This window comes from Orycteropus afer, unplaced genomic scaffold (genome assembly GCF_000298275.1).
Source record: "Orycteropus afer afer isolate SDZICR_OR568_19922 unplaced genomic scaffold, OryAfe1.0 scaffold00002, whole genome shotgun sequence".
In the NCBI taxonomy this organism is placed as follows: Eukaryota; Metazoa; Chordata; class Mammalia; order Tubulidentata; family Orycteropodidae; genus Orycteropus; species Orycteropus afer.
The window spans coordinates 9109958-9119637 of NW_006921589.1; positions in this window are offsets into that span (position 1 = coordinate 9109958).

Below are 9680 nucleotides of genomic sequence, written 5' to 3' on the forward strand. Positions count from 1 at the left end.
TCCTCCAGACCGGCAAAAGTCCACATCTCAGCCCACCTTTCTCTTTACTTTCTCCGTTTGTTCCCCAGCCACCGTGCACAGTTCCCCGTGCAGTCCCTGGCTAGCAGCAGGGTGATTTTTAGGTTAATTCTTAGGTCCTACCACCATTTGGGAATCTCCAAGATGTCTGTGCCATCAGGATCGCTCAGGATCGCTACCAGACCACAACTCCGTCTGTCTCCTTTTTTGGTATTTTCACACAAATTCTCCTGCTAGTTGGGGTTTAGTCCACTTCTATATTCGACCCTTCAAGGCTCAGGGGTCCAGGATTATCTTCTGTGTCTGTGTTAATTTGTTTCCCTTTTCTTTGTTGAAGAAGGTCTGTGCAGTCTTTCTGTGTAGTCCACCATCTTGTCCTGGGTTCACATTTTCTCTTTTTGTTATGATGTTTCTTATTGGTTCAATTGTGAGAATTTTTGTTTTCTTTATGCTGAGGTGTAATACATAGTGAAGTATGGAGTATTTGATCTTCATCAGTAAGTGCATCAAGTCCTCTTTCAGCAAGCAAAGTTGTATCATCTGCATATCACAGGTTGTTCATGAATCTTCCTTCAATTCTGATGCAGTGTTCTTCTTCATATAGTCCATCTTCTTGGATTATTTGTTTAGCATGAAGATTGACTGAGTGTGGTAAAAGCATACAACCCTGATGCACAGTTTTCCTGATTTTAAAACACACAGTGCCCCTTGCTCTGTGTGAAGAATTACCTTTGGTCTACATAAAGGTTCTGTAAAAATATAAGTGTTCTGGAATTTCCATTCTTCACAATGGTAAAACGATATATATTGAGTTTTAATGTGAATCTTCTCCTTGCTTCCAAGTAGGTGTCCTAGAGATAATCCTTAGCTAATCCTTTCTGGTCTGGCCTGCCCTCCTAAGCCTACATTTTTTGCCTCATGTCCTAGGATGCTCATTCCTTTGGAACTACATTACTTTGATATCATAATGTCTGAAAGCAGTTTTAACAAATTGGTTTCACCTCAGTGGATTTCTATGGAGACTTTAATTGCCTTTAGTATACCCTGCTCACTGTGAATGTGTAAGGCACTCTGTAAAATCTTCTCAGGAACTCTCTCATTCTGTATGGAGGTCTTAGGGATCACTCTCTACATAGTGTGAAAAGCAGATGGGTTGGGGGGCTTAGGCCACACAGGCAGAGAATTGAATTTAAACTCTTATGGCTACTGTGTGTTTTAAAATAAGGAAAGGGGTACATCAAGGTTGTGTCTTTTCTCCATACTTATTTAGTCTGTATGCTAAGCAAATAATCTAAGAAGCTGGACTATATGAAAAAGAATTAGAGGAAGGAAGACTCATTAACAACCTATGATATGCAACTGACATATCCTTGTTTGCTAAAAGCAAAGAGGACTTGAAGCACTTACTGATGAAGATAAAAGATTATAGCCTTCAATATGGATTATCTCAAAATTACCAAACAAAACAAAGCAAAAAATACTCACTGCCGTAGAGTCAATTCTGACTCATAGCTCCCCTCTTTGGGTTTCCAAGGCAGTAAGTCTTTATGGAAGTAGATTGCCCAGTCTTCCTTCTGTGGAGTGGCTGGTGGGGTTGAACTGCCAACCTTCTGGTTAGCAGTCAAATGCCTTAGGCACTACACCACCAGAGCTCCTCCTCACAATTGGATGGATAAACAAAATCACAATAAACAAGGAAGACTGAAGGTTTCAAGGATTTCATTTACTTGGATCCATAGTCAACACCCATGGAAGCACCAATCAAAAAATCAAACAACGTATTGCATAGGGAAAATCTGCATCAAAAGACTTCTTTAAAGTCTTAGAAAATGAAGATGTCCACATGTTGTGGACTAACATGTGTCTGATCCAAGCCAAGTTATTTTTAATCACCTTATATACATGTGACAGCTGAACAATGAATAATGAAGACTGGAGAAAAATTGATAGCTTTGAATTATGGTATTGACATAGAATATTGAATGTACCATGGGCAGCTAGAAGAATGAACACATCTGTCTTAGAAGAAAAGAAGTACAGCCAGAATGCCTCTTAGAAGCAAGGATGGGGAGACATCTCATGTACTTTAGACAAGTTATCAGGAAGGACCAGTCCTGGGAGGAGGACATCATGCTTGGCAAAGGTCAGAGTCAATGAAAAAGAGGAAGACTCTCACTGAGATGTATTGACGCAATGCTTGTAACAATGGGTTCAAAATAAAAACTATTATGAGGATGGTGTAGGATCAAGCAGTGTTTCCTTCTGTTGTACATAGTCTCAATGAGTCAGAATCCACTCAATGACACATAATAACAACAGTAGTTCTCCCTATGGAGTCCTAGTGGTGTAACAGTTCAATATGCTCAGCTGCTAACCAAAAAGTTAGAGATGTGAACCAACCCAGCATCTCTGCAGAGGAAATACCTGGCGATCTGCTTTCATAAAGATTTCAACCATGAAAACTCTTGGGGCAGTTCTACTCTGTCACTGTGAGTTGGAATTTACTTGACGGAACTCAACAACAACAACAAAATGGCTCTTCCTGTTTTGTCTGATCTTAAAATAATCTCCTGATGGGCAGAAACATTGTGCTGTGTGACAATTCCGTATAACTCTAGACAAGCAGAGGAAGGAGTAGCTTCAGATACTGCTGTTTAATTACATTATGTCTAACATCAATATGGTACCTGGTTATATAGATGAATATCAAAGGATTCATTCAATGTTGTGGCTATTCTCCTTACAGAACAACATTAATCACTTGTTTTAAAATATCACAGTACTTTTTATTGTACATTAAAGGTGATCATTCCACTTCAAATAAGCAAAAAGCAATTATCTACACTAACATTGTATTAAATAACTGGAGATAACAACTGAGCAAGAGCAAGACCTTCTTTAAAGCTTCTGAAAGACAAGTTTATGGTCTATAGAAAAAAAAAAGTGAAATATTTTGGGGTTTCTAGGTCAGTTTTTATTTCAGATATTGCATCCTATTATCCAAACAAATGATTTTGTTGCACATAAAACATTATTTTTGTTATTATAGAGCCAAAATGTAGAAGGGCAGAACCCAAGAGAATATATTTATATTTCCACTAAAGTGCCAGTCTTGTCCACTCAGTATTCTCTAATCCACCTTAAGGGACTTTGATCTAAAATATTTAAATGCCACAGACATTTTTCATGGATATTGTATGTTTTAGAATCTGTAGGAAATTGTTTCTTTCATTCTGTGCAAAAAAAAAAATTAACTTCTGGTGTTTGCTTTTTCAAGCCTATCAGCTTCTCTAAGACAAGGACCATTTCTCAAGCATTTCTGTGTCTTCCAGAGCATTTATCCCTGGACCATAGCTAGCACTGATCCCTTATCCCTGCTACCTCTCCTTATCCCCATAGTGAGCACTGGCCTGAACCTCCACCCTATGTCCAGCTTTCCACTTATTGCTTATTCTTCCCTGGGGTTAGCCTGGCCAATACTGATCTACATTCCTGGTGTTCAAGGTCACTGCTGCATACACCCTTTCTTCTCTGTTTCCTGTCAACCTAAGCACAGTGCCAGCCTGACAACTTCTATGCTGCTGATTGAGTGGGTGAGTCAGGAGAAGCCATCACCATCACTACGGACACAGGTACCAAAGTATAATCAGGAAGAAAGTGAACAGGTTTCCCTTGCCTAACAACTCTTTGTATCTAGCCTCGTCCAGTCAGAAACCTAAAGAAACACTGGTGGAAACATGTTATTACACATTTGTTAAAACCCATGAGACAGTACAAGCAAAGAGTTCAAGTGTAAACTGTGAGCTTTAATTAACATAATGTAACAATATTGGTTCATCAGTTATAATAAACATACCCCACAAATGCAGAGGTGTTACTAATAGGAGAAAGGGTGTACATGGGGGGTGGGACATATGGGAACCCTCTGTACTTTCTGCACAATTTTTCTGTAAACCTTCTCTAAAAACTAAAGTGAAAGAAAAAAAGAAACCCAAAGAAGAGGAAGACTTACTAACACCTCCAACACCTCCAAAAATCCTATGGAGTAAATGAAAGTATTACTGGCTTGATTTCCTACCTCTTATATTGTTTCAAGAGTGCTTGTTGGCATAGTGCCTGAGGCATTTGACTGCTAACCAGAAGGCTGGTGGTTCAAACCCACCAGCCACTTGTTGGAAGGAAGGCTGGGCAATCGACTTCCGTAGTGATAGCACCTTGGAAACCGAAGGAGGGGTCGCTATGAGTCGGATCCAATGAGACAGCAGTGAGATACTGTTTCAATCTGTATGCTGAGTAAATAATCTGAAAAGCTGGACTACATGAAGAGGGATGCAGCGTCAGGATTAGAGAAAGAATCATTAACAACCTGAGATATGCAGATGATGTAACCCTGCTTGCTGAAAGTAAAGAGGACTTAAGTACTTACTGATGGCATTCAAAGATTATAGCCTTCAATATGGATTATACCTCAACATAAAGAAAATAAAAATTCTCACAAGTGGGCCAACAAACAACATCATGATAGAGAAAATATTGAATTTGTCAAAGATTTCATTTCACTTGGATCCACAATCAATGTCCTTGGAAATAGCACTCAAGAAACCAAATGACATATTGCATTGGACAAATCTGCCGCAAAAGAGCTCTTTAACGATGTCATTTTGAGAACTAAGGTGTGCCTGACCCAAGCCATGGTCTTTTCAATAACCTCATATGCAAATGAAAGCTAGACAATGAATAAGGAAAATCAAAGAAGAATTGATGCATTTGAATTATGGTATTGGCAAAGAATATTGAACAAACCATGTGTGGTAGTTAACTTGTGTGTCAACTTGGCTGGGCCTGGTTTTGAGTGGCTGGGCAGCTGGACATAGTTATTACCCATGATAAGACTGGTAATCAACTCCATGGTGGAATCTACTGTGAGCAGCTGAGTAGCTGCCTTAGGGATGTGGTCTGCTTCCAGTATATAAGAGGAATCTTTGAGGAAGGTCTCTAGCTTCTTGGTACATCTACATCCTGTATTTGGCTGAGTCATCAGTGGTCTGCCATTGTCTGCTGATCTTGGGACTGTTTAACTAGTGATCCACCATGTTGTTTGATAATCTTGGGACTGTGCCATTTTACTTGTTGACCTTGGGTTTGTAAGCCTCAACAGTCAGCAGTTTTCTGAGTTAAGGAAAGCCTCCAGTTTTAAAGGGCCAGGAGGAAGAGGCCAAACTAAAGCCCAAGGTTGAGGGGTGTTCACACAGCCCCTAGAGTTGGCACTTTGAACTCAGACTTCTAGCCTCCTAAACTGTAAGAGAATAAATCTCTATAAGAGAATGAACCACCCATTTTAGTATGTCTGTTGTAGCATTACTCGAGAACCCAAACCCCATGACTACCAGAAGAATGAACAAATCTGTCTTGGAAGAAGTACAGCCAGAATGCTCCTTAGATGGGAGGATGGTGAGACTTTGTCTTATGTCCTTTGTACATTTTAACAGGAGGGACAAGTCCCTGGGGAAGGACATCATACTTGGTAAAATAGAGGTTCAGAATGAAGAAGACCATCAGTGAGATGGATTAACCCACTGGCTGCAACAATGGGTTCAAACACAGCAATGACTGTACAGATGGTATAGGACTGGGCAGTGTTCCCCTCTGTACGTTGTGTCACTATGATTTGAAACCAACTTGATGGTATCTAACAACAACAGTTACTTATAACAAAATACTGCCAGGACTTTAAATAGGCAAATTACTATTACTTACTACCAAGTAAACCAAATAAAATCTTTCCTGTTTTTGTATGTTTATTTACTTGCTCTTATAAGGCCCCATTCAAAATGTCTAGGCCAAAATAGACATTAATTTGTCTAAGGGTTAGAACCACATGTTTGTTCTCCCATAGGATTGTTGCATCAAAAATCATGTATTAGTTTTGGAAGATGCTATATATATTCCTGTGTACCTTACTCATGCCAGGGTATTTTCAATCATTTCATATGCATGTAAGAGCTGGATAATGATAAGGAAGACTGAAAAAGAATTGATCCTTTTGAGTTGTGGTGTTGGCAAAGAATACTGAGGGTACTGTGGACTGCCAGAAGAACTAACAGATCTGTCCTGGAGGAAGTGCAGCTGGAATGCTCCTTGGAAGCCAGGATGAGAGACTTCATCTCACCTACTTTGGTCATGTTGTCAGAAGGGACCATTCCTTGGAAAAGGATATCATGCTTGGTAGAGTGGAGGATCAATGAAAAAGAGGAAGGCCTTCAATGAGATGGATTGACACAGTGGCTGCAACAATGGGCTCAGGTACAGCAAGGATTGTGAGGCTGGCACAGGACTGGGCTGTGTTTCATTCTGTTGTATGCATGGTTGTTATGAGTCGGAGCCAACTCGATGGCACCTAACAACAACATATATATTCTTGTAGTGAAGAACTGAAATATATTCATCCAATCCATTTTGCATCCTGTTTTCTTCAGGTAAGACTAGGATATGAAAACAAGCAGCCTTTTATCACTATTAGATAGCAACATTTTATATCCACTTATAGATAAGTTAAGGAGATCTGGCAGCATAGTGCCTAAGGCACTTGACTGCTAACCAGAAAGCTGGAGGTTCAAACCCACCAGCCACTCCTCAGAAGGAAGATAGGGCAATCTACTTCTGTAGTGATATGCCTCAGAAACCCAAGGAGGGGTTGCTATGAGTCAGGTCCGATGCGATGGCACATAACAACAACAACAATATAGATAAGTTAAACATACCCCAAATAACACTTATTAGTTGCAGGCAAAAAGAACTCTCTTAGTTCATATTTCCCATAAAAAAAAAAAAAAAAAATTACAGGCACTCAAGATGAAATAGATGTTAATGCTACTGCTGACCCCCAAAACTCCAATTACCCCAGGATTTGAGTGCTGAATGGTTCCTGATTTATTTTAGGCAAATTAGGTTGTATAATGAGTAAAACAAATACTTTGAGGATCAGATTTAAATGAACAAATGTGAAGGAATTCAGGTGTAAGTCTGACTTGCATGGTTATTGCTTCAATTGTGGTAAAGTCTTGGCAGCTGCAAACACCAATTAATGTTCTGGATTCCAACAATAACAAAGAGTCCTACTCAGAAAAGATTTACGGAAACTTTGGCCAATATATCCAAAGCTACCAAACTGGCAAATTTACTAGAAATAGATGGAGCAGATTATACTTCACAAGACAGTGATGACAAAAAAATCTGGTATATGGAAAATTATTGTCTTTAGAGGTTTAAGAAAGAAAAATATCTTTATTGGCCATTACTTGTCTGACTGCACATAATAAGCAACATGTGCATTTTATTTAACAACTTAAAATATGTTCTCACAACTATTATCTCGTAAAATTCTCACAATAACCCTGTGAAGTCGATGTGACTACTTTACAACTGAAGAAATGGAAGATCTGCTAACCAGAAGGTTGGCGGTTCAAATCCAACAACTGTTCCACAGGAGGACGATGAGGCAATCTACTTCGGTAAAGATTTACAGCCTTGGAAATCCAGTGAGTGGTCACTATGAGTTAGAATCAACTCAATGGCAGTGACTGTGGTTTTGATTTTGGACAATTAAAGAACTTCCCTCAAGTCACACAGAAATGATTTAGACAATTATTTAGACACCTGAAATGACAAAATAAATAAATAAATATGACCATTTGTTATAAATCATCAGATAATGGCCCAGCCTCTTCCTTTGTGACCAAAATAGACAACCTCATTCATTGGCAGCATTTTCCTAATAGAAAATGACCAACTGGTGACCTGTGGGATATGGCAGACCACAAGGTAATCAAGAGCACTCTAAGGATAAGACGTTCCAGGATAACAAATGCTGACACACTCGTCCTTATGGGCAGCCTATCTTGAATTAATCAGTAACCACTTCTAAAACACATAACATTTTCCTCCTCAGATTCCAGGGACTTAAGCATGTATCTTCAACAAAACAAAACAACCTTATACACAAATTCTCGGTATTGTTAAATTCTGTAACTTGCCCCTTTTCCCTCTGCTTTTCCATTTCTAGACACATGTGAGTAGGCATAGAGCAAAACTAATTCCAAAAATTATATCAACAATATTTTGCATTTAAAAAAAAAATGCAATTTTGAATCTGAATACCATGTTTTGACTTATGAGTAGTCCTCAGAATACCCAGTCATTCAAAGACCTAATAATCAGTTTCCTCCTGACCACAGCACTTCAAAGATGAACTTTTTGAATCAGCTATTCAAGTTGGAAGGGAATTCTGACTACATAATCCAAACCTCTCATTTACCAAGAGGGAAGGTCCAATGACTTTTCATAAGTCACACAATGAGTTAATATCAAAGCAAATTTTTTTTTTAAAAAAAAGGAGTCTTAATACCTAGGGTTTCTCTGCTATAATTTCAGAATAAGATGGTGACTGGTAACCTAAGCACCAATTCTTAACATCAGTCTTTAAGCTCCATGATATCTTCCTGTGGGACAGGGATCAAGAAACATCTTCTCAAGAACTTACTGCTATGGATTGAATTGTATCCCCAAAAAAATATTAAAAAAAGGAAAAAATAAAATAAAAAGCACACTGCCATAGAGTCGAATCCAACTCATAGCGACCCCTCCTTGGGTTTCTGAGGTGGTATCACTATAGAAATAGATTGCCCAACCTTCCTTCCCAGGAGTGACTAGGGGGTTTTAACCACCAGCCTTCTGGTTAGGAGTCACATGCCTTAGGCACTAAGCCACCAGAGCTCCTCCCAAAAAAAATATGTGCTGTCAATTCTATATCTGTGGTTATACAGCCATTTGGGAATGGATTTTCTTTGTTATGTTAATGAGGCGGTATCAGTGTAGGCTATGATTTAAGTCAATTTCTTTTGAGATATAAAAGAGTAGTTAAAGCAAGCAAGCATAAACTAAAGATACACACCCCATGATCACTAAGGAACCAAGGAATAGAAGCTGAAAAGAGACGAGGACTTTCCTCCTGAGTAGACAGAGGGAGAGACTTTCCCTACAGCTGGCACCCTGAATCTGGATGTCTAGGCTTGTAGAAAAACAGAAGCCAAACTCACTGCCCTCAAGTCGATTCCAACTCATAGTCACCCCTGTTGGGTTTCCAAAGCTATAAATCTTTACAAAAGCAGACTGCCTCATCTTTCTTCCACAGAGTACCTTGTGGATTTGAACCACTGACCTTTAGGAGCTCTGGTGCCGTAGTGCCTAACGTATTTGACTGCTAACCAGAAGACTGGCAGTTGAAACCCACCAAACACTCCTCAGAAGGAAGACTGGGTAATCTACTTCTGCAGTGACACTGCCTTGGAAACCCAAGGAAAGGTCACTATGATTCGGGTCCAACTTGATGACAGTGACTTTAGGCTAACAGCCAAATGCCTTAATCACTACACCACCAGAACTCCTTAGCCTCCTAAACAGTGAGTGAATAAATTTATTTGTGAAAGCCATCTATTTGTGGTATTTCTGTTGAAACAAATAAGACACTTACCTTTGAACCTTTTTAGGGTCAAAGAGAAAGGAGGGAGCTGTACACATATTTAGCTTCATCTCTGGAATTTACAAAACGGTAACTTTGAGCCTAAGATATGTAAGGCTGATTCTACCACTAAAGTCTCTTAAGT